This window comes from Ornithodoros turicata, chromosome 5, assembly GCF_037126465.1.
Source record: "Ornithodoros turicata isolate Travis chromosome 5, ASM3712646v1, whole genome shotgun sequence".
Taxonomy (NCBI): domain Eukaryota; kingdom Metazoa; phylum Arthropoda; class Arachnida; order Ixodida; family Argasidae; genus Ornithodoros; species Ornithodoros turicata.
Window position 1 is genome coordinate 37,210,310 of NC_088205.1, and position 26,921 is coordinate 37,237,230.

At 44.9% G+C, this 26,921-nt stretch overlaps 1 long non-coding RNA gene across 1 annotated transcript in view; it reads left to right on the forward strand.

The window, feature by feature from the left end:
* Positions 1 to 23,645, forward strand: part of LOC135395532 (uncharacterized) — a 114,083-nt gene extending 90,438 nt beyond the window's left edge. Inside the window, exons 2-3 of the long non-coding RNA XR_010423149.1 lie at positions 21,411 to 21,740; positions 23,375 to 23,645. This is a non-coding gene — a long non-coding RNA (uncharacterized LOC135395532). The remainder of the gene's footprint in view (positions 1 to 21,410; positions 21,741 to 23,374) is intronic.
* Positions 23,646 to 26,921: the final 3,276 nt, after the last annotated feature.

Below are 26,921 nucleotides of genomic sequence, written 5' to 3' on the forward strand. Positions count from 1 at the left end.
GGTAATGGCGCACTAACAGCTCCTGAGTCCTGAAATATGCATGCAACCATGAACTAAAACCTCTAAATACCTTATATGAAAGCACGGCCCCGAATACACAGAATCTAACATTCTCGTATTATGGCCATTGTGCTCGGGAATCATTCCGTCCCCATGTTAATCCTATGTGGCTCATATTCGTTAATATGTATTTTCTTTATGGACATTCCTCAAGAGCCCCGATGGGTCGGGTGCTACTTGAGAGGAAGTTTAAAAAAGTTGAAACAAGTATGGCAGTACATACATCAATCAATCAATCAACATACACCAGTACAATTGTCCACACACAATAATACGCAACTATTCTACAACTATAGTACGCACTACGCAGAGACAAAACTAGCACACAGATATACGCCACAAATACACTATCTATAAGTAGAATATACATATTTACATTACAGTATTAGAGAGCAATTGAAGGCCACAAGGAATGAAGCATTTTCGCATAGGGAACAAATTTATTGACGTACGAGCTTTCGTGCAGAGTGTGCACTTGCAGACCATCCACGAAAGCTCGTATGTAAATAAATTTGTTCCCTACGGAAATGCTTCATTTCTTGTGACCTTCGACTATTATACATCTCAACTGGACTGCGTCTCAGGCTTCATATAGTCTTCTTCGCCATTGTATTAGAGAGCAACTATGATGTGGCTTAGCAAACTTGTCAGTTGATTAACGTTTATACAATTGGCATCAGTGGCTATGTACAATGCACAAGTAATATTAATTACAGGACCTCAATTACAACAGCTAGTTCATGTCTGTTCTGACTACTGACTGTGCAAGATGAATCCACATTCCGTGATGGCACGTGGAAAGAATGATGACAAAGACTAGGGGAGGGGGATATGAAGATGTATTAAAGAAAACTGGTTTATACGACCACGAATGGGTTCAAGTTTGAGAAAATAGTCTAATCTTCGTGATAAGTATATAAGATGAAATAAGGTTGATCATGTTGGTTATGAATGAAAATGTGAAGGAGACAAAGGCGGCTGTACTTTCTGAAGAAGCTGAGGCTGGGGAGGTTGATGGAGTCTTAATAAAAGAAATGCGAAATGACATGATGATACGAAATGATGCGAAGAAATGACGTTCACCTCGTCGTTCCAAAAGATCGGTTGATACTTTGGTACGTGCATCCATAGACTTCATCAAACCTTTGCGGTCAGAAAGTTCTCTGGTAATTAAGGGCATACGCAACAAGCTTAGACAGTTTGCTCACGCTTTATCACCCGACGAACTTGAATCACTTAACCTTTTCTCGTCTGAGAAAATTGCCGAGTTGCAAAGCGTAAAATACAGGAAAGCTCAACGTGACTACATTTGTCTCATACCCATTGCCAATCTGAACATCTCTATAGTATTTTGTCCATCCCGTCCCCTGCTTCTTCTGACAACACTGGAGATGTAGTGTTGAATCTCTCCAGCGCCCCGTTAAACCAATCGGAAATAGACGTTCTGTCAAAGGGACCTAGCTTTGTCCCTACGCCACCATCAATAGACGAGTTTGAAATTCTTAATGATGTGCAATATCAGTACACGGTCATCGCGGTACATAAGCATCTCGTTACACGGGCATCCCGGTACAAGCCATGCGCTGGAGGCAGCGCGCATGTGTTGCACCCGTCGAGTTTGTAAGCGAGGGTTAAAACCTTTGCGGAATAAATTATCTCACCAAGGTGTTCTTGTTGTCAAGTTGTATACTTGTATAGACTAGGTCAAGTTGGTCTTCTTTTTCTTTTCTTCACTCTTTTTTCCTTTTTTTTTTCAATAGCAAGCCGACGTCCGTCTGGCTGACCTTTCCTTCCTTTTTTTCTTAATAAACATATCCCCGCCCCAGTTACACCTGAAATCTCATTGAGTTGCTTCAATTACTAGTACTTCCGGTTACTCATGTTCAAGGTGACCACACGTAAAACTTTGGAACACAGTATATCAAACGTAGTACTTATTGAAAACAAGCTTGTGAAACAACCCACATACTTCGCGTTTTTCATGAGTTGTAGGTGGCGCACCTAAACTCCAACATGGCGGACGTATCCAGGTTGTCGCTTAGTTTCGATTTTGAGATTTCTGAACTGCAATGTCAATTCTCGATGCGTTGAAGGCGAACGAGTATTAAACGCTGCTCATATACTTCTGGCAGGCGTAACCGGGTTGTCCAAAGAGAAGGCTATAGTTGTCGCGTATTACTTGCGAAGTTCCGGCGTGTTTGATCAACCACACTTCGTGAAGGTGAATTTCACGTTTACCGGTTGCGAGGCCGAAATAGCAAGCAGCGAGTGTCTTGCGCTGCAGGAATGTGAGAGACATGCAAGTACACGACATATGTGCTGCAGTTCTCTTACAGCTAACATCTTCTAAGTGTGTAGCGCGTGTACGAATGTAGTTTACAGGTTACACGGTAATGTAGCGACATACGTGTATCACTGGTGCGCATAGGTTTTTGGGAAACCATAACGAAACTTCGCATTCTTTCTGCGTTCTTTCCCAGGTGATTTGACGAGCTCATTCAAATGCAGAGTTGCAAAACTGACTTGGTATACGTTTTCACGCTATCTCTTGCGCTTTCTTACACATAATGGCTATTCAAGTTTGAAACAAACTTGTTCTGTTTTGTCTAGACAAGTTTTTTTTCCCCTCCTGACGTGAGTTGCACAGGAGTGTGCTTCAGAAGAAAAAAAAAGGAAAAATGAAAAAAGAAAGAACGGTCATCAGATATGTAGGCAGTACCGCTCCAAGAGCTCTGCCAGTCACACACAAGCATTGGTGATGTAACAGGTTTGCTGATTTTGAGTCGCTCAATCCATTTCTTCCGAGGATGCGTCGAAGTAGGCGGTATTTCATGTGTGGAAAGAAGAAAACGCGGAAAGACAAACTGGCTATTCCCTCGGCGCGCAGAGTCGCATTGTGACTCAGAACAAAACTACGTAGTTTGGTTTAGTTCGCTAGTCGTTGTCTGCGATGTTTACTTCATCCATGATTTCAACAGCAAAATACGGGTGCAGCTCAGCGATTCATGCGAAAAGCAGAGACTTCTCCGCAAGTGTACGCGGGGTCGGCCGTGTGTACCTGGTTTGGTTAGTCCCGAGTTTCACCGCTGTGCGGCGTTCATTTGGCGAAAAACGCGAATAGTGAAGCTGACAATGCTGATAATTCCCAGTGACAGGCTACAGAATTTCACGCCGGAGCACGCGGAAATGTTGCTTGTTTTCTACGATCTTCATGCTTTCAATAAGAAGACGTGTGCACGGTGCTTGCAGTTCAACTCAAAATAAAGACTGCCATGCGATCAGAGCGGTTTGTGGTCGCCAAAATCTCTATATTTATTTTCCTATTTCTCGCTCTTTCTCTCTCTCTCTCGCAGGCTGTGTGAATCTTTGCAGTGTAAGTGGAGGATGACTTCAGAAGTTGATAAGTGGATAAGTAAATAAAAAAATAATGAGAAATCGAATGCGTTACCCGACCAATTCTGCAAGTAAAAAAGTTACAGAATTAAAAGAAATCAGAAAACAAAATAGAAAGAACAGAAACGCGTCGTAGCAGAAGTCGTCGTCGTGACTTCAGAAGTTTTGCTACAATCGTAGCAGCAATCGCAGAGAATTGCAAGCGATAGAGTGGTATGTTACCCTAGAGCAACCAATGCTGACGGCATCGGTCGTATAGTGCTGCTAGTGCAACATTGATCGCGCCTATTCCGAGAAAATTCGTGCCTTTTTGTACCTCTTCTAGTGCATTTTTAGGCGCCTAAAATGCGTTTTAGTGCTTAAAATTCGCTCTCTACTGATTAAACACATACGCGGACCCTCTGCAGTTGCTTAGTTTTTGATACCCCACAATTATCGTTTGTCGTCTCCGACCCCTATACGTCTATATTCTCAACCGCAAGGAGAACTGCTGATGTAATATAGCAAGAGCTCTGTATCCGTGAATGTGCTAAACCTCCTCTAGATCCATCCGTTCCCTCATGTTCAATCTTTTCATAGCTATAGCACATCCGTGGTCGATTTCCGCAGACGTTTCATTTGACTTCTTTCTAGGGTGCCCAAATACTAGCTAGTATAGGCATCCTATATAGTATAGTATTTAGGCACCCTACTTCTTTCTTGATCTTTGCGACATGTCGTAGCTTGACACGTTTTTGTACCGTTCACGTTTTGGACACCTTCTCGTATATTTTTTGTACGGTTTGCTTTTTGTATTTGTTACGCCGAAAACTAGGAGGGGAACAAATTTTACTGCCGTAGACATTCCCTGGAGCTTGAGGGTGGGTGGGGGGTACAACGGGACTCGTGGCCGGCTGCGGATATGTCGTTTGGGTTACGCAAGTGGCACGCCGGAGGCGTAGGGGATGCTGTCAGCGCGGCCGGCTGCGGACTGTTGGTTGACCTTGAACCTTCCTCGAAACTCCGGAGACAAGGAATCATCGTAGGGGTCGCGTTGTGGTTATCGGGCCGGCCGCGCTGTTGTCTTCCTCCGTTGTATGTGTGTTACGCGTTTTTGCCCTTTATTTTGCTCTTTCTTATCCTGGTGTTGTGTGGTCTGCTTCGCGTTCTGCTTCTTGTTTTAACTCCCTCGGCAATAAGAGGTGTCTTCATATGTATCTGTGTTTTCTTTTTCTTTTGTTGTCTGGGCTGATCCTCGAATTTCAGGATGACTCATGATGCTTTTTGTGGCAATGGCCAATATACCTGACGGGGCAGTGCCCTTGGTTATCTGGCTGTTGGGACCTAGTGTAGCCGTGCGGGGCAGGTATTGCTCGACAAAGTGCAAACGGATACAGTTAGCAGACAGAACTAGGAAGCAAGCATACGTCCGACGTGACAGGTGACGACGACCAGCTCGGGTGGTGTAACGGTTACGACGATCGCCTTCCCCGCCGAGCCTGGGAGTTGACACGGGTTCGAATCCTCGCAGGTTTTCACTGGGGCTTCCAGTAGACTTTCCAGACGAATGTCAACACAGTTCGCCATGAAGTCGGCCCAGGCCGCATACTAACTCCAGCTATCCTCTCTCCATTAGTGCACGGCGCTCATAGCCGTAGTTGCTTCGCGGTGCCAACACGGAATTTCAAAATGAAATTACGAATGTCCTGCTGTACGAATGAAAATGCTGAATGTCCTTTCCATGCTGGGTTCTGCTTCTTCAGCCGAGTTATGCATTTCTACAACATTCTTCTAACCAGTCCCACAGGTCTGAGCCAGAATCGTATTTTAAGCGCTTAAGTACAAGACCATGTCCACAATAACAAAAAGAAAAAAGAGAAAGAAAGAAATTGCGCTTTAACATTCATTAGTTACGAACGCGAAAGTGGACGCGAACCCCGTGGAATGCCCTTTTGCGGGGTCCTTTTCTCGGGGGCCCTTTTTGCTGGGGACGTTTTCTCCGGTTCCCGCGTACAGGTACAGCGCCCTTGCAGTTCGCAAAATGCAAAAGCAGTTGTATGTTATACTGAACACCGACCATATCTGTTTAAGCACCGCTACTGCATTCCACGCTATTAAAGGTCCAGTACATGAACATTATGTAGGCGTTTACATCTAAATGGCGACGGAGAGACGCACGCGCGGTGTGGGCGAAGTCCAAAAGTTGGGAAACGTGTAAGAAGAGCAGATACAGAGTGTGAATTACCGCGAGCGTATGGAACGCGATGGGGATTTGTCTGTGCTTTTTGTAATGTAACCGAAAGCAGTATTCCACGTGTTCTAACGTTCCCCCTAATTCCACGTGTTCTAACGTTCTAGTCAAGGACTTCTGGTCAGTTGTTTCAGCCGCATTGTTTCTTGTGATGCAGCGAGCGTCAAAGTCGCACGCCGCGTAATTAGCTTTAGCCGATAACCGCGGCCGGCTGTCGGCAACTCCGGAACCGAAACTCTGCTAGCTTCCCCTTGCACTCCAGGCCTCCTTTTCTTTCTAGAACAGGTGATTACAGAACGAGAAGGGCGCAGTATTAGTAACTTCCTGTTTATTTTATGCTTACTGCACATTTTTTCCTCATAAATTGATTACAGTAACAATATTCACCATTGAAACCGAGCTGCCAAGGACAGTACGCAGACAGCACTGGCACATGGCAACACTGGCCACCACAATATGGCGCGTTTTGACGCAGAGCCAGCGCCACCTTTGATTCTAGCTCCTCCTTATGATTTCTATGCTAGCGAGAGAGAGAGAGAGAGGAGTAGCGGCCTCCCCTAGGAGACTGTATTGATATGGTTCCTTCGTATGTGACACCGCCGATAGGGCACCGGTCAGCGTCAGCCACAGGCTGGAGATTTCAGACAACCATGTCGGGAGCAGTACCTACGCTGTATGCTTATCTTTGTTGCCACTCTGTTCGAAATCAGACGGGTTCAATGTGGCTTCAACTGACGACAACATTCCGAAATGTGATAGACTGTCCGGCATCTGGGTCGAGAAACAGTACAACACGCACAGAGACACATCATAACACACGAGTACGCCCGCCGCACAAAACTTTTTCAACAAAAGATATCGTCAAGCCGTCAATTCGCAGACTGCTCACAGTTTAAATAAAACCGCTGAGCCAGCACGCAGACGCAGGACCACAGGGGCGGCATCCAATGTATCGCTTCATATACGGAAGCGTGCTGGGTGAACGCAATGCATTCTGAACGAGGGATCGGGACCGAAACTGAACCCGAACCGAAAACCGCTAAAAACCCGTATTTTTCGCTGAACCGCAACTGAACCGAAATTAATTTAGGCGGTTACCGGTTGGCGAAACGGTTCACACGCAATGTGCGTTGTGAGAGATCAGAACTACGATTTACAGAGCAGATTGAGCCGCGTTGCCAAACAAATTCGGAACCAAAACTGAACAAAACAAAACTGCAACCCAAGTGCTCGTTCATTCAGTTGTGTTAGTTTTGAGGTCGTCCTTTTGGCTGTTGTAGGATTCATTGTACGCGATTTTTGTCGTCCCACAACCCCAAGTTTTCATTTTGGGCTGTGAAAATAACGGCCAGTTCCTGAGCAGGGTGTACAAGGGCGTACACGATGAGTGAACATAGAGAGTACAGTATGCTACCGTAACGTTGTACCTGAAATGCAGATCTGTAACGCGCAGTTTTGCTGTGAAAGAGTGCCGTGTCGGCAACAACAACAACAACAAAAGTACATTTGTGTTGTTTGAGAATTGTAAGGATGTGCTTGCTTTAAACCCATGGCAATCTGCTTAAAATTCACTTTCCTGGACCGGTTTAAACCGATTCGAAACGATAATTTGCGCTGCTGCGGAGCTGAACCAGAACCGAACCAATATGTCTGAACCTGAACCCGAACCGAACCGAAAAAGATAACGGTTCCGATTCCTGTTCTGAACAGGTCGATTACACATCACAGCAAACGTCTCCGCACACGTGACCTTAAAGATGACCGCGCCCGTGATCGGCGGCCAAACCGTTTGTAAACAACGCGTTTGCTCTTTCTGTGCGCCATTTTGGACCTTTTTCGATCCCGGTAATCATATTTATCTGATAACCTCGCAGTAAAACGCGCAGTTTTGTACATGAGGGCTCGTGCTGTTGACCACTTACAAAGATGTGATGACGACCCCGTGTTAAGACACACTGAGCCGGTGTGATGTACTAAAAGTAAGGAGAAATCGGACACCATTTCGCGGAAGAAGCACCACATAGATTACGCTGACAAAATACGTTCATCTCTTGACTTTATGCCAACGGGGATATGTCGATAAACGCTAAAACGACCCCACACAACCAAGGCACATACTGAGGACGTCTATATGATGTCACCAACTGGGCAGTCAGATATCCATAAGATATCCCGGATTATCCGGATGGCATACTATAGGACATCACTCGTACTGCCATTGCCATAGCCGGGGAATTGATCTGGGCAATCCTGGGGTCTTCCTTTATGACATTTATGACATCAGTTCTTTGGATGAGCAACTAGATCTAGGAATGGGTGAGTTGGGTGAGTTTCATCTAAATGGGTGAGTATCCTGAGAAACGAAGGGGGTTAATTAAGTTACGAGCACCATAAAGGGAATATAGATGCAAGCTAGCCAAGGCACTCCGGTACACCAAAAATATGAAAATTGCTCCCATCCTAACATGAAGGTATCAGAGGGTAGAGCTGACATGTAGTATAGACAGTAACTGCCACCAAAGAATGTTGGAAGCATAGTTTAAGTAGGCAGTTGTACTGAAACAGATTTGCCACACAAACTTCCGCTTTCCCTTTTGAACAACCCAGCTGAACCCTGCAGCAACGCAGTCCATCAGAAGGTACTCGAGTACCTTTCGTGTAGATTGCTTTACTTCACTACCCCCAAGCTCATCAAGCTCTTGAACGTGAAAGTAGGAAATGTTCCAAAAGCTCATCACACTCACAGAAAAAGATTACCACTGACTTAACACAACATAAAATTGAGACTTTTCCTGTCCTATGCGGAAGACTGATGGTGTCCTTGCGCTCTGATGATGTTTCCTGCATATATTGTATTCAACATGAGTACAGCCAGAAGTTTAGGGTTTAACCTGATTATTTCCTGAATTTGTACCTCAAATTGAAGGTTGCCTCTTTAGGGTGAAACTTGAGTTTTACAAAGAAAATTGCCCTCATTTAAACTGAGCTGAAAAACATTAAACTGAAAAGATGCACACTAGCTTGTTTGTTAGCAAACGCAATTACATCACCATTTTTATCAAACATGAACAGTTCGTTTGAGTAATAGAGCCAGATTTCTCCTAAACTTTAGCAACGGAAGATTTCCACCCAGAATTAGCATGAATTTAGAGCATATGCTTATTTCTCCGATTTTTCACCCCCGAATTTGGAAAAAGATATTTCCGAAAAACTTCAGGCTCTAGACATTAGCTCATGTAATTATATGACACCTATAGTTTGAGCATTTATACATAAGTAGCAAAAATGTCTGATAGAAATAATTGACTAGTACCACAATGCTTCTGTTCCAGGGGTTATAGAGTTAGACTGAAACTATGCGATGCAAACCAGTATTTTCTAAGTGTGCACACAGAACATAGGCATTTCATGCATTATTGCATCAAACAAACATGGCAAGATAATGTTGGTAATTCTACAGATTTGAAGAGCTCCGAGTGGTGCACGACTACACATCATGAATGCAGTTCAGATAACTATAGATAAATATCTGGTCATCACTACACCTCCTGGTTCAGACTTGCGACTTGAGGATCAACTGTCCTACACACGCCGCTTCCCATTTGTCGTTATAGAGCTCGTGCAAGGCTTCAGGAACAAAATGCATAACGGAGCACCTCACTACACAGATGAAAAGACGTTCCCATTTTTATACGGTCGGAGGAGTTGAAGGACAGGAAGAAACACAATTCACCAGGCTGCGTAGACGCCAACACGCCAAAAGACGTTTTCAAGCAATGATGCCAGGTCATTTAGGCGGAAATTCAGGATGTCAGCACCAGACAATTCAGTAGAATTCAGTAGATATACTAAAAACACCTTTATTGCAAAAAAAAAAAGAAGGGGGGGGGGGTGAAGGAGACGCCATCATGCATCTGCAGTGCCGAGGCAAGCCCTTCACTTCCTTCCAAAGTGCTCCGTTCTGCAAAAAGCGCACCGTATGGTACCGGGTTTTGTCTGTCTGATGGTGCACGCCACAACCCTACTTCATAGTCACCACGGAAGAAAGATAGGAGATTTCTGTAGTCTGGTACGCCTTCCGGTCTTTAGCTTTATGGCGCAACTTCCTGTTGTGAGGTATGTTCAGTTGCGGGCATTGGCTATGTCGTAATCTGAACATATGTGTGATTATGTTGACGCGATTATGTTAAACCCTACTCTGCGCTTTCCACTGCAATCGGACTGCCAGAGGTATGGGTTTACCCAGTGTCTTGTGGAATACGCGCATATTTCTGCAATGTATTTAAAGTAAATTGTTTTACTCAGCTGCTCGCTTCTTTATTTGTTTGTTAGGGGAATGAGGAGGCGATGGCCTAGATCCTCAGAAACCCATGTGGTCTGCGCAGAAAACTCAGCTCGGGCGACAGATGTCGCCACGGAAACCGTGCGCACAGAAAAGTTTATGACAGGGTATTCAACGTGACTAATATCATTTTCCCGTACAGCTCGCGTGCGGAGGGTTGCTTGAAAACCTACTGGTGGCTAAGTGTGCCTAGTAAAGCATAGCACCGGGCGTGTTTGCTAGGTCAGCTTATCACGAGGCAGCTGCGGGCATTGGAACGCTACCTTATATTACATCTTGCAAGCCAAGCTGCCAAGGCGGGAGAACGACGTCATGCTTCGTCGTGGCGTCGGCCTTCCGACATGAACAAACGGTCCTTCTCGGACTTCCCGTGGTGATGGTCGTTGTCTACGCGTCGCAGTAAGACTTCCAGAGTAAATTCAGTTAGGCCTGTCGTCATCCTCACAAGTTTCATGCGAATGCTTCAGATTATTAAAATAAATGGCTCTCGAAATCTGTATTTCAGCAGTCACAAGCATTATTAATGCATATGCTCCGCCGCCGGAAGCCCCCTGGTCTCTGCCGGTACCACCGACCTTCGTAAGCCTTCCGAACCTTCTGGAAAGAACAGATCAGGTTCCCCCTCAAGCCCTTCGAGCCCCATTTTTATGCTCTGCTAGACGAGAAGTTTTCTACGTCTACAGCAGCATACATAGATGGCGCATCCAGAAACGGCAACTTCGCCTCGGCATTCGTCATCCCATCCGAAGGTGTAGTGCAAGCACGACACCTTTCGCATCCAACCTCATCAACAGCTGCAGAACTCTATGCTATCCTTGACTTTCTGCAGCACATCGTTGATTTTACCCCGCGGGAATGGGCAGTCTTCACTGACTCAAAACCTGCACTGCAAGCTATTGAAAATTCCGGCATACGAGGCACATCCGCACTCCTAGTCACGGATGTGTTAATGGCTTAACACCCTGTGTACGAAGCAGGCCACAGGCTAGTTCTCCAGGGGGTTCCAGTCCATTGTGGTGTCGTGGGGAATGAGCAGGCCGACAGCGCCGCAGAAGCAGCTCTCTCGTATCGGAAGCGGACCAGTATTGCACTGCTGAGAGGAGGCCGTCGTTCCATCCTGCGACGTCTCGTGACACCCCTGGCTTCCCGCCAATGGACAACTGGCATTCTCTCCCCATCTATGCTGAGCAGAGTTGATGCGACGCTCGCTTTCCGCGAAACAAGCTTCGCTTTCGCTTTCACGCTTCGCTTTCGCTCGACGAAACACCTCTCGTCAAGATGCTGCATTAATTCATCGAATGCGACTCAATGTGACTTTTACAACTCAGTGGCGTTACCGCTTGAGACAAGTTGACTCTCCTACATGCTGTCACTGCGGTGCTCCAGAGGATCTGGAGCACATTCATCTTCATTGCCCACACTACCAACCTTCCCGAACCGCACTCTCCTGGTCTCTTAGTCAGCTGGACTCTCGCCCCTTCTCCCTATCGAAATTGCTTGGTCCTTGGCCGAACCAACCTACCAACGCTCTGTGCTCAAAGCTCTTTTGACCTTTCTGGACACCATCGGACTTCGATCTTTATTGTGAAGGGGCTCATTATTTCATTCCCCACATCACCACCATCAATGGGGTAGAGTATCGCCTCTAGCGGTGAAAGTCCCCATTCATCATTTTAAAATAAAGTTTCAGGTTTCAGGTTTATTTGGTAATGTGCACGCGCAAAAGGGACACAGTCCCCGACATGGCGAGAGCACAGCCAATACAATCAAACAAACAAGACAGTGAAGACGATAATCTATTAGTATAAAGCAGTAGTAAAATAATAAAGTAATAAAAGCAAAACAAATCTCACAACGATACGTATTCATCGATCAATGCTCCGAAGAGCTACAAGAGAACACCTGCTAATTCTTTTCTGAAAGTTCGAACAGAGTCGCATTTCACCATTAAATCATAAAAGCTGTTAAAGTACTTAGCAGCTAAGAAAGACAATCTTTCTTCCCCATATTTCGTCCTGCATCTAGGGATACAAACCAGTGGAGCAGTACGTAAGAGATAAGGAACAACAAGAGTATTAATACCATATTTACTACAAAAAATGTCCGGGTTCTTTTTAAATTCCTTGAAAAATTTTAACACCAAGTTATGCTGATACATAGCCTGTACACTTAAAATGCGATGTTTTTTCATGATGTCACTTACAGGCGAAAGAAACGGCAGATTACCAACGGCCCGAACAGCCTTGTTTTGGGAGCGTTGAATAACTGAAAAATTGGTTGGGGACGTCGAACCCCAAACCAAAATACAGTACGATAACCGCGAGAACACCAATGAATAGTAAAGAATCAATTTAACATGCATGGGGAGTATCATTCGTGCTCTGTTGAGCAGCCCGATAGCCTTTGCGAGCTCCTGCCTCAACATTTGAACGTGACTATTCCAGGAGAGATTCTCTTGAAAAACAACTCCCAAAAACTTCAATTCATGTACACGCGCCACAGGGGCACCATTGAGGACAACATTTGGTTCAGAGACCAGCATTTTTCCGCGCGGTCTAAACAACATATACTTAGTCTTACCAACGTTAAGACGCAAGTGGTTCGCTAGTAGCCAGCTACTCAAATCACTCAACAAAATGTTCAGTTTGTTTGCAACTGAATTTTCAGACTCACAAGGGAAAAATATATTCGTGTCGTCCGCATACAAGACGAAACTAACATCGCTCGACGCATTTACAATGTCGTTGATAAACACCAAAAATAGCGTGGGACCTAAAATGGACCCCTGTGGCACACCACTAGTTACAGGTAACGTTTGTGAGCGCACACCATTTACAACAACATACTGGGAGCGACCATGGAGATAGTCATTGAAAAGCTGATGAGCAATACCCCGGATACCGTAGAACGATAATTTCTCCAATAAAATCTTGTGGCTTAAGGAATCGAATGCTTTCGCAATATCTAAGAACAAACCAGCTGTCATAAGACGATGTTCAAAATTTTCCAGAATTCGCTCTTTCACGAATAAAAGTGCAGATTCTGTGGAACTGTCTTTCAAAAACCCATACTGGGCAGTGTTGTTGTTGGAAAATTCCGGCATACGAGGCACATCCGCACCCAAGTTGTTGTTGTTGTTGTTCATGCATATGATAAACGCGAAGAAACAAACAAACTGCACCTAACATAATATGTAGACCCCTCACTGTGTCAAAAATAATTCTTTGGGGATTGCTGTAGCACTCAAATAGTGCTTCCACACGAACGAGCATGAATTTCCCGCTAGTACGCGAACTACGATGTAACCATACAGTGTCAGCGAACGTAAATTGGAGTTCGCAAAGTAAAACCACGTTTTTCAGGCAAAAATTCAGTAGACTTAAGCGCATTTTGATCTTTTTTCAGTATTTCAGTGGACCGACATGAAATCCAGTAGATATACTGAAATTTCAGTAGATCTGAGAACACTGTTTTGAACTTGAAAACCACGGGGGTGGCATCCAATGTATTGCTCCGTAGACGAAAGCGTGCTGGGCGAACGCAATGCATCCTGGACAGGTCCTGGTCGCACGTCACAGCAAACGTCAAGGCACACGTTACCTTAAAGATGGCGGCACCTGTGATCGGCGGCCAAACCGTTTGTAAACAATGCGGTTGTTGTTTCTGGACGACGTTTTGGATGTTCTTCGACCACTGTAATTATTTTTATCCGATAATCTCGCAGTAAAACGCGCAATTTTACACATAAAGCCTCGTATTGTTGACAACTTCCAAAGATGTGATGACGACCGCACGTTAAGACTTACCGAGCCGATGCGATGTACTTAAACTAAGGTGAAATAGGCTACCATGTTGCGGAAGAAGCACCGCATAGTTTACGCTGGCAAAATACGGTCATCTTTTGGTGTTATGACGGTGAAAATATGTCGGTAAGCGGCAAAACGACATGTAAACAAAGTCACATGACCTCAAAATGACGTTTTCTATGACGTGCGACCAGGACAAGATGGCAGTTTTGCCAAAAGCACCTGCTTGAGGGTAGTTACGACAATGGGCGCGTTAAGCAGGCTCCCGATCGCCATAACCCGGGTTTTCAGGGGAACATACCCTTGGTGTCTCTACTTAATGGTGTTTGTGAGCCTATCCGGAAGCCGAGCGCTAGAGCCGCTGAGCGCGCGCCGCCTATCGAGCTTTCTTTAGTCGTCTGCTTTTAGGTAAACATAGCAGTAGACCATAGCAGTCATCTATAATCGTATAACTATTTACCGCCGACATCCGATGATTCCGGAAACACAAAGAGCATCGGCGGTTGCAACGTGTTCCAACGGTTGCGCCATTTCGAAAGGCAGTACACCGGAACATGCGTCACGCTCCGGAACTGGCCTCGCTCTTCCCCAGCGTTCCCAGGCTCCCCGGCTCCGAAGAAGGGGTGCGCAGGGTGCACCCGGGAACGTGCACCGGAAGTCACTTCGGAGGTGTTAAGTGATCCCCTGAAAGAAGGAATGTTCCCGGAGCACGAACCTAACGCGCCCAATGGCGGGTTTGTGTCACCCCTGTGTTGAAAACAGACTTCGAGTTGATGCCGATGCTGCTTGGTAGCATATGACGACGAGAGCATTGTGGCTATAGTTTAGTTTCGGTTTGAAAGACCGGGAAAGCTCACGCCTCGCAACGTAACTAAAGCCAGGAACTATCGTATTCCACAATCATTTTTTGCAACCGACTCAGGTACGTGGAGTTGTGTGCACAACTTTGTAAACTTTTTGTATATATTTCTTTTTATTTTATTTCGAAAATAGTGTGTTGGAGAAAGAAACCAAAAAGGCCAATGACTGCATTATTTGAATTCTCCCTAAGACAGTGGAAAATTGAAGTCACTTGATATCCGAGCTCTTTGTCTGTGCTGAAGACTCTTTGGCATCCTCTGTTTTGTCTCACCTTACACAATACGCCAACTGTGAGTCACGAGCAATGCTTCAATCACTGTGTAACTTCGACTTGTCTGCTCAGACGTTTCTGCACAAATTTTGCAGTGAAATTTTTCAAAGAACTGTACAAACACAGTCGCACTTGACATTAACCATTTTAATATGCTGTTGTACATATGCTTTTGTGTTCTGTGCTGTTTGGAACGACACACAATTAGTGTGAAATCATTGATTAGTGAGGTCCGATTCAGGCAAGACTCCGTGCTTCATGCCAGAAAGAATGAATCATCCAAGAGATCCATATGTATAACTACGTAAAAACATAAAATCAAGTAATCAGAAATAAAATGAGTCTTGGGTTAATTATTAAAACATTCGTCAATAGAGCTTAGCCATTATGTGGCACATACAATTTATTTTGTGGATCGATTTCATTTATTCAAGCTATTTTGCCTTCTTGCTATACAATACGTACATTGTATTATTAATGTGGCATGCAAGTCGGAGGAGAATTATACCCACCACATACTTCGGGAATTCATACCATATTATTTCAGTAGGAAATTCTGATTTGACATGAGACATGAGCCACAGGATGACTGCAGGATATCTGCAGGATGTATGGTTTTATTGTCTCAACGGACATCGCAAATAGACATCCAGAAGACATCCTATTTATGTCATTTTTCGACAGATATTCTGACAATTTCAGGACGTCCTCTGGACATTTGTAGTTGTGTGGGACATGTAAACAAAGTCACATGACCTCAAAATGACGTTGCCTATGACGTGTGACCACGACACGATGGCGGTTTTGCGAAAAGCACCTGCTTGAGGGTAGTTACAACAATGGCGCGTTCGTGTCACCCCTGTGCGCAGGACGCAGGTGCGCAAGCGAGAAAGTACGAAGTGCCGTTTTGAATCCTAGCCAATGATTCTGGCAAACCAACCGGAGCACGCTACAGGTGCTTGACACAGGAGTCAATAGCTCCCCGTCTTCTCAGCGCTACAAAATATCTCCACGTCACACCACGTGGTATTATGGCGTCAGACATCATGACGGATGCCCATTGGCCGAAGGGCACTGCGCGCTTCGCGATTGGTTGACGAAGTTTCGAAATAGCTGACTCACTCTTTCGCGGGCATCCGGCCTGGCGTGCACCTGCATACGAAGTCGGAGCGTCTCGGCGATGTCACTTGAGAAAAACGTACTGCGTTCAAAGAGAAAGTGTGCTCGCGGATTTGTTCTTGCATTACTATGACTCTGCGCGTGTTGTACTATTTCCCGATGCAAGTATCATCCTACGAACAGTCTAGCCATTTCGGAATTGGAATGCTGTGGTGAGCTGACGCCTGAGGAACAATTTCGAGCGCCGTCGCATTTTCAAATACACTGACAACGAAGACAGGATTTGGTGCGACACAAGTATTTCCCGTTTCGTTGCTACCTTTGCTGCACTGCAAGCAACGAAAGATGCTCATCGTGAAATCGCACGAACTCATGTGAGCCACGCTCGCTTCCAAGGGTGTCCCCAAGCAGCACGCCGATATTGGTTTAATATTGGACCCATATGGGCTGCCAGGATTACGAATATTGGTCCAATATGGGCTGCCAATATGGGACCAATATGAGTAGTGCAACCAGGCTCCATATTGAACCAATATGGGCTGCCCATATTTGCAAGCCCATTTTGCCCATACTGTGCCAATATTTCCGTGATAACGCCAACGGGAACTCCGTGTAATAATAAAGCATTATCCGGTATAATATCCACCACTGATATTACTTCTCTCTCTCCTTTTTCTTTGCTTTTTTTTTTTTTTGCTTTTTCATTTTTACAATCTTCTTATTGATCCACGTTGCATAGCATTACAAAAACAACACTGCAGCGCCCTAAAACCGAAGAACGGGTGGTACTCCCGTCTTGTTGGAGGACCCGGACTGCCAATGCCAAACATCGCTCAGAAGCCTTCATGGGGATCGCAATAGTGTATGAATCAAAAATATCCAACCCGCTCCTAGAGTACAAAGGAGCCAAAAACTTTCGTGACGGTGATGGACATACGCCTCAGCAACTCACACTGCCTGCCTATCCCTGGAACCAGCGACATTTTAGCCCGAATGAAACTGTCCGATCCGAGTATCGCGCATGCGCATTAGTTGTAGGACGCGTGATTTCGCTCAAACGACCACGCTCTCAGTCGGTTCAACCGATTGGCATTGGCATCGCGAAGCAAGATGGCGGCTGTTTGCAGCAAGTGGACAGTTGAGTTGTTGAGTTGCAGTGCATGTTACAGTGGGATTGCCACGTATGTTGACTGTTTCGAACAATGTGTGTCATCTGCGGGAAGTTGTTGGATGTAACGACGTAATTGAATTGGGCATTTCACATGCTCCAACGTCCAATCTTGCCGTGCTGCTTGGGCATTTGGTACAACGCGGGTACGTACCATTTTCTGCATTTCCAGTCAATATGGGTGTACACGGGCAATATGGGTCCCATATTGCCAGAATTTTCCCCATATTGACTCAAAATTGGCAATATGGGGCCCATATGGCAAATTTTGAGCCGATATGGGGGAAATCCTGGCAAAACAGGTCCCATATTGGACCCGTATCGCCAATGACCAGCCAATATGGGTCCAATATTGTGTTGTGCTTGGGTCTGTGTTTCGCAAGTTCAAACTGGTTTGCTTCCAGGCTGTCACGAACGCAACGACCTGTACGGACGGTGAATATATGTGTCAAACTTTTGAGTCAATACGATGCATCAAATAAATGTGAATTTTGTAAAAAAATGCACATGCGCCGGAGCGTGTTTCGTAAACTTTTGTCCAGCACTGTACATTGTAAGACACGTAGCTCGCAGTGGCACGAATTAGGTGGGATCGTGAAGACGCGAGATTTAGACCGAAGATGTGGAAATTTAAAGTTGGCTTTGCAGGGTTATCTTAAAGGGACTATGAAATGATTTTTTTTCTCGTTTTCATCAGAAAGAAAACCTTTTTCTGAGTCTAAAACAAAAATTTTACCTTCGTCATGCGAAGAGTATCCTCGGGAGCGAATTTAAACAGAGCGGTGAAGGGAGGACAGCTGGCGCCGCGCCGTGGCGAGCTGCCGGGCGGAGACACAGCGAACAACTTGACGGGACCACGGCCGGATCCGCTACACGTCATCGTGACGTGTTGTGGTCCCGACAGGAGCATGCGCCGTAGGATTCCGCGCGATGGTCGCAGTCTATCGCAGTCGCATAGTCGCATCCTGTGGTTTTCGTCGACATGCCGAGACGATGTTGGATAGTTGGTTTCCATAATTTGCGTCAATATTCGCCTGGCATCCAATGTCATGTGCCTCCCAGTGACGAGAAGGACAGCTTTTGAAGCCACGAAGCAATCGGACCGCCGGAGTGGAAAGACGATGCGTTGCCATCGACTGCTCGTGTTTGAAGCGGACATTTGTATGATTGAATTTACGTAGGGTACGCTGAATCTCTTGAACGTACTCGATAACGAGCTCAGTGTCGTCGGAATCAAGGTGTAGCACCATCACAATACCTGTCCACACCGGGGAAAGAACATCGACCTAAACGGCGCAAAAGTGTGAGTATTTTTCGTTATTGGGGCTAATAAAGGTCTCTCAGTCCGTGTGGTTCGAATGCTATCATAGATTTCAGGATTTCGTAAATGGGTTAATTCTTATCTGCGTGACGCTGAACCTTGCGGCCGCTTACGGCACAGGAGAGGGTAAAAAAAAAGACAAAATAGAAGTTACCGAATCTAGTCTCTAAACTCAGGTGGTGCACTGTTGATAAAAGTACACTTCATTTAGCATGATCTTAGAAACCATACTTCAACAGAATATTTATGTAATATGTTGAACATACGTATCCGTTCTTTTCTCTTCACCGATATGCTTTCATGTTTACAGGTGACTTCCTCAGCGGAGCCTGAAACCCCTTAGGTGAGACAGCATGATCATTGCAACCCACTATTCTGAGCAGACAAATGCTGCGCACCCTCTTTCCAGATTCCTCTTTGATGCAATGTCTTGCCTGCCATTCGGGCTCTGTATATTGTTCACAAGTTCTTTTTACCTTTTTTGTTATTTGATTTCCAGTTTGCTTTATCATGTGCACATATATGATATTGGATACATTTTCTTGTTTACACTTCTTATCTTATAATCGTTGCTCAGTTTGATTACATCATTTGCATTCACCGGAACTGGAGTTGTATACTGTGTTACATTCTTCTCTCAAACCAGGACAGCCCATGTGTATGGCAGCTGAAGTCTTTCACCAGGGTAACATGCCAGAACAACTCCAGCAAGTGCTCTGCAGGTCACCTCTAAATTAAAGGAACCTACCTTTGATGAACTATGTCCTCGTGAGATTTTGTTCCTGCTACATTGCTGGTAACACTGGTGCCAATACAGTTGTTAGATGAGCTGTGTGACAATGTAAAATAGAACACATCCTGTGATTAAAAATAAAAATTATGCATGTATAGCATATAATGTGTATATGTAGATGTTAGGTCTTAGTTATTGTATTATTTGAGCTAAATGTCAACATTTCAGCTGTTTGAGCCTGATGCCCTCGTCCTTGACGCACGTACAAGTGTGCCCACACCCTCGGAGGAGCCTGCGCAGTTGCGGACCCTGTCCTGGTGGCAAATGGAACAGTTCTTTCACAAAGGAAGCAGATTTCCTCCAGTAGACAAACAAGCAGTTTACTTGAAATAGTACCAATTACTTGTCGCTTTTTTAATTGCAAAATATAGGGCATGCTACGTGACTACTGTTTTTTTTTTTTTTTTGATTTTTTCCATTTACCTTAACTGGTGACTTCAAGCTTATGTAACACAATAATATAACGAATGGAAACAACTCAGGGAAAAGAGGTGCTGACGCCAGGAATCGAACCTGGGTCTTCTGATATAGCATATCTGACCGGAAATCAGAAGACCCAGGTTCGATTCCTGGCGTCAGCACCTCTTTTCCCTGAGTTGTTTCCATTCGTTAATTTCTGGGCGTTTGAGGCTTACTTGTCTGTGTCGTCCCTAATTGTTGGTCTGCCTCGGCCAAATCTCGTTGTTTACAATAATATAAGATGGCAATGAAGCAGGCGAACTGGTGTCGTTAGATTGTGTCCCTCAGAGTTAAAGTTATGGAAGTATTACACAGTATTGGAAACCTGGTTGAACAATAAATTTGTTAAACGACAGACAGTTATCAGAAATAAATACGATGTGCTGAATACTCTTACTCAATACGCTGCAGTTGAGTTTCTGTAGGCATGGTGGTTGGCAATGCTAAATGTTCAGATTTACAACGTGCTCAACATTGAATACAGAATACGTGACGTGCTCATAAATAAATTGTTGCGTGAAACATAATCTTAGGCAAACAACAAGTCCTTCGACGGAACGAAATACAGCCAGTCCGTCCTGTCTGTAGAACAATAAATGCAGAGTAAATCAGAATCGCCTGAAGGCGCGAAGCTGCTTTGAATAATAACAGTAATGATCACGAAGAACACGAGTTGAAACAAAGTAAAACAAAACATGAGATCACCCAGTCTTTTACGATAATTCGTGCAAACAAATCGAGCAACAAAGAGGGCATCTTCCAAATATCACAGTCGCACTTCACAACGCACTTGCTTTGTTGTCAGGTTGCCAACACGTAAACATATGCAACATGCAACTGACGTAAATATAACTGCAACGCCAAGCAACTACCACTCTATTGGGAGTTGCGGGAGTCTGCCTGACCTATGGGAGTCTGTCTTTAGCTCTGCGCGGAGTGATACTCTGTTTCCGGCCGGGACTGCGGGTAGCTGGGGGGGACTGCCCACTCCAGCGGCATTTCTGCGGTCAACCATGCATCACAGTCGCCAAATATCGTCCAATCGAATTTCCATCTGTTCCTCAAGATAAAAAGAGAACTCTCTGGTGTCCACATTCCCAGTGGTGACGACGTCATTGACGCCGTAACACGTATTTTGGAGGACAAACATCCTACATTTTTCTGTTTCTCACGGGTACCCAAACACTGGAGCATCATTCGGCGTGTAAGTTTGTGGACGTTGCTGGGGGCTACGATGAAAAGTAGCATTCACCTCGGCCACCTCCTTCTGGGCCAGGGTGTGAACCTATGGGAACCCCCTTGTATGCCTGGCATACCAGTCCTATGACTGACGCAGTTTCTCCGTATGCCATCATGAGACCTTTCTAATTTAGACATTCTAATTTGGCCTACGTTTATACGTTTGAGAGTGCGCATTTTCTTTTCTCCCTCTGTCTTGGCTGTATCGTTTTCATGTTCTCAGGGAAATAACTTATGTGTTAAGAAGGTATATGGATGCTGTACCGCAATCTCTACAATTTTTAGTTTAAGCTTATGTCTTTGCATAACGCACCAACAACACTTATTCGGCCTCTCTCGAACCTGCAGGCAGACACGTTCATCCCAGCAGCCACCGTTGAAGGAACAGCGACGCACCCAAACTTGGACAAAATCCTGGAAATGATGGGTCTGGGGAGCAAAACGAAACGCAATCAGAGCGTTGAGGATACAGCTTCTAAAGCACTGTCTGAGTTCCAAGATGATGATGGTTGGGATACCAATAGTTCAATTTCCCTCCCCATTTCGAGGACAAAGAAGGTGGTTCTGGGACTTGTTGGCAGCACGATCGTGGTCACGGTAACTGGCTTCGTACTACGAGCCTTCAAGCCATTCCTCGCTAAGGCGTTCAGAAGCACCCAAAGCCGAATCCTGGCGCGGGTATGTTGTGTGTACCTTTAATAATGCCGTCATAGGGGAGCGATGGAGAATGAAAAACTGCACCACGGGCAGTGCTTGAACCGTGCGCGTGTGACGTAGCTTTCGAACATCCATGGAAGTGTGTAACGTTCATCTGACGGCATTTATATTTTGCGTACTGAGTCCACAGGGCGAGGTTTTGTTTATACTATAAGAAATAAGATAGACATGTCCTTTAGTTCAGGGTTGTACTTTAAGGTGCCGCTCCGGAAGAATAAGAGCTACTTGTTTTATTTCATATTACAAGCAACATCATGCAAAGACTCAGTACGCAATACTCACCATGTTAATGCTGCTACTTCTTGTCAAATAACCCGCCTTCATGAGGCGGGTTTCCCCTCTTGATTTTCTACACAAAGTCTTATGGAATCTCCTTATTCCTATTGGCAATAAACCTCGCGATTCGCAAAACGACCGACCTATCGCGTCAAAGTGAGTTACATATATTAAGGATTGCCATTTCATGAAGCGGTAAAGCTTCATAGTTTCGGTTTCTCTGAGAGTAAGTGAAGTCAAAATGTGCGCTATCCTCTGTCTCAGACTTTGGTCTCAGCAACAGACCAGGCACCATCGCGGCCTCCGTCTGTCAGGCCACAGGGACGACAATCGCAGTGTTTACAAACGTATTCGCCGCTCATCATGGGTGTGGCCATTTTTACGGTCACGCGTATGCAATAATGTTGCCAGACGGGTGGAAGAATGCGCACACTAACGTCATACTTCTCAAAAGTAGATATTAACTTGATGTTACTTCCGCGTCAAGCGGAGAAACATTATTTTGCGAGAGTACAATGTAAGAGACGTAGCTCGCAGTGGCACGAATGAAGTGGGATTGTGAAGACGCGAGATTTAGACCGAAGATGAGGAAATTTAAAGTTTGCTTTGAACGGTTTTCTTAAGTTTCAGAGTAGCTACCGCAAATGTTACATAAGTGCACTCTTGAAGCTGAGAAGCAGAGAATGAGTCTCCAAATTCTCCATTTCCAATTTTGACGCTTAGCACTCAACTGTACAGTGGACCGAATACCGAGTGCTCCGAGAATACCAGCCTGGTCCGTCAAAACAAGCAAACGAATATGTATTGTGAACTGCGACGTCTGATTCCTTCCCAAAACAGCGTAGAGGATCCTGTCCTGAGAGCAAACTATGAATCCGATTCATCTTCGCTTGTTGGGCTCTCCTTATCCCTGCTATGCGAAAGTGATTTATTTCACGAAATATGCGTAACGAGTGGACCGATAGCACACGAATACAAATGTATTTTCTCAGGTCCCCCTACCACGTACTCTGGGCGCCGATCTTAAACTTTCACATAGTGATCGTTACCGTTATATTTAAAGTTTGCGCTCTCCAGAGTCGCTTCTGCTGTACTATAATGCAGCATACATTCTGCCGCGTTCGTTTTAATGTAAGGTTTAATGTAATGTAAGGAACTTTTGGCTTTTCATCACGCAATTATCCAGTATTATCACTCATAACTCTCGAAGAGAAAGTTAGGAATAACTTGGTCATTAAGCGCAGCAGTTACTAAAAATAGTTCTGCCGTGTGAAGAAAGTCATTTCCCAAGCAAGTTATCCTGCACCATGTTCTAACAGATACCTGGAGTTACAAGGAGGCACGGGGAGGATACAACTGACCTCCTCAATAGCAGTGTGAGTGCTTCGACTACCGCTCCACCTACCAAAGGAAGAAACAAATGGAAAATTCCGTTCCCCAGGAAACACTGCACGATTACGGACAGCACAGCGCATACCAGTATGGCTTAGGACACTTTCTAGAAATACGTTAGACGACAACCCTACGCGAACAGAAATTGTCGTCGGAATAAAATATTCATATCATTACTGCTTAAATTGAATTGTGAATTGCGAAGTGAATTGTTCTCTCTTTCTTGGGAAGTAAGTGACTGAGTAAGGTTGCTATTAAGTTGGCTGGAGCAAGACCTTATTCTTGTTCTTGCCGTCTCCTGTCCGCGCGTGTCTTCTGTTACACTAATTGCTAGTTCAAATATGCGTAACGAACTCTCCCAATTTTCCACAATTGACAACTTATTTTGCTCAAAAGCTACTGCACAGGATGTCCCGGGTAATGGAATCTACAGCGTGTCGAATACGACATGATACTACGAAAGAGAAAATATGACGGACATTAAAGGAGCAGTGAACCGAAACTGGTCAAAAGCGTGGTCAAAAGCGGTCAAAAGCGCGACCGTAAAAATATTTTCCATGACCGTTGTCTTACACTGCGCTGCGCAAGCCAACCCAGGTAGCACATGGTGGGATAGTATCCGTCTATGTGATGTCTAAATTTAGAAAACAGCGATGTCTAATGTACGTCTAAGGTATGGGCCCAAATGTCAAGTATCAAGTCAAGTAGTCAAGTAGTAATGTCAAGTATTCCTCTAGACGTCCAGTAGCTGTGCTAACGTAACGCTAGTATGCGTCTAGTATCTGTACATCTGCAGCCGAGTCCTAGACATTTTTTAGACCAAACCTCTACGACGAGACAGAACTTAGACTTCAAGTGAGCCACGACGTAGACATAAATTAGCCAATATGTCCAAGATTAGACCAAGTTTATACCTTAATTTAGACAAAATATCTACAGTTAGACATTGTATATACGTTAATAGTCTCGTCATTAGGTGTGATTTAGACTTAGTCTAGGCATTTATTTTGGCATGGCATTTGGCATCTAGGCATGCAGGGATGTGTCATGCAAATGTTACATCTACAGGAACGCAAACAGGCAATGTAGGTATGTGGTACAAATGTATTTATTTCAATTATCGTATACATTGAGCAAGGACTGAGTATGGGCTTATTTACACAAGCAAAATTGCAGTGGAAATTAAACATCAGGAAAGGCTATTGAGATTGAGATGCACATTTGCTTCGTTCTGGTGTTTGCAAGATACTAAGGAGTGTTCGATTCATTTCATTCCATGCATGCAAATATTATGACATACATATAAATACAATACAAAGAACCCATTGCACGGAGTCCTTCCTGTGGTATAGGTAAGACCCAAATTAAATAAGCGTCTGTACATGGAGTGGTTGATCGCACATAGTAAAACAAATCATGCTGGTCTCATGCAGTCCCTTACGTGGAAGGTACAACTTGATGCAGGGTTGACTTGAACACAGCTTCGCCATTCTGAGCGGGAAGGGAAACACCCTACCGGCGTGTAGCGAAGCTAAAGGGAGATAGGGTTCGTGCTATTCCACTCGTGCTACAGGGATATTAGGACTAGTACCATGTGTGTACTCATATCCCAGTTATTGCATCACTACCAGCCCCAAGTGATGACTCCGTACCCTGATCTTGATTGAGGTGCAAAGTACTCCACACATGTGTGTGGTGGTCCATGGCTGTGAGCGGATATGGCTGTTCTCATATCCACTGTAAATAGAAATTCTTGCATTACTACCAAACGCCTTTATGTAAGAATGTTAGGTTAGGCCTTGATTAGATTATCATCCTAGATTAGGCATCAGCTTGTCATGTTGACTACTGAACTATCATGTTCATGCACGTTTGTCCTTTCAGTCACGATGCAAGTCGCAAATATTTCCTGTTTATAAGAAGAGGGTATTGTTTTTATTCTGCAGAACTAATTTCATTCTTACACGACATTTCAAAGGTCAAACTCCTTTCAATACAGTTAAAGGATGGGAAGCCGGCTCCTGATAAGTATCCTTATAGCAAAACACGAGACGACGGACTAGGAAGAGACGCACACACACGAAAGACACACTCATTGAAACGTGTTCATGTCCCTTCCTTGTCCGTCGTCTCAGGGTTTTGCTATCATGGATTCTTTCACTACACTTGCCTTCTGAAAAAAATAGGCAATTATGCTGAGCAGGAACGTAAACGGAAGTGAGCCACTCTACATTGCAAATCAAAGACACACTCTAAAAGGATACCATTGCTATAATTGAAAAGGCAACTGTACAATGCGAATGCAAGGCAGGTAGCATTAGGCACATTGGAGCGTGTTAGAATTTATCTATTCGGACCGCCTCCGGCAATCGCAATTTACTACATCATCCGGTATGTTGAAACTGCAGTGCTTCATGTGGGTTCGTCGAAAGAAATCGCCGACGTTTTCATTGGCAATCTCCACCTCCGCCATAATGCTCCCCGTTGTCTCCAGTTCATTAGCCGTCTCCTCAGCAATATTTTGCAGGCACATTCGTGGTTCACTACTTCACCTTCTCTTATCATCCCTAGACAAACTGCATGGCTGAGCGGTTTCAACACACTCTGACTGACATGATATCGCGCTACGCGTCATCACAACGTGACAGCTGAGATAGCATATTCCCATACGTTGCGCTTGCATACAACTCTTATGTGCAAGCTTCAACACAATGTAGCACTTGGTATACGGCCGCAACCCACTCTCCACCATTGACCCATTATTCCCTTACCCTCCATACTAACATTGCTTTTGCGCACGCTACATCTAGAGCAGAAGAGTGCCATCAAATTGCCCGTTACCGTACATATCACTATCAAGTCAATGCCAAGCACCGCTGCGACGACTGTCATTGCCACACGGATTATAGTAATGGGGATCTTGTATGGCTTTGGCTCGTTATTCGAAAACCTGGCCTCTCCTCAAAGCTCATGTGCCGTTATACGGGACTATATCGAGTGATCAACCGCCTTTCGGGTGTCACCTATACCATCGAACCCACCATACCGCCCCTGAGAGCCGTCATCGTTCCCCCGAAAACGTCCCCTCTGATGACCGTTCCGTCGCCAGGATGGCTGTTCCTTCACCAGGGAACCACCACCACCGTTCACCACCCTTCACCAGGGAGGGGAAGATGTGAGGAAGAAGATAGTCCGTCAACATCCTACTCCACCCAGTCATTATCACAGTCTTCCTTCTCTGGGCCCGGCCATCGAGCTTAGATTCCAGCTGACCCCATTAACGCTCCGCCCTCACATTTGTTGTACATGAACACATGGAGCAAAGTAAAGGCTGAACTTGAATTAATACTATAATACGTACTTGAAGCAAACAAAGAATTACATACAATCCTGCATGTTACATCATGGATATTTTAAAATCACTTAGCACAGACAGCACAGAAACAGTGCTGTCTTGTACCTTTCGAAGCATCT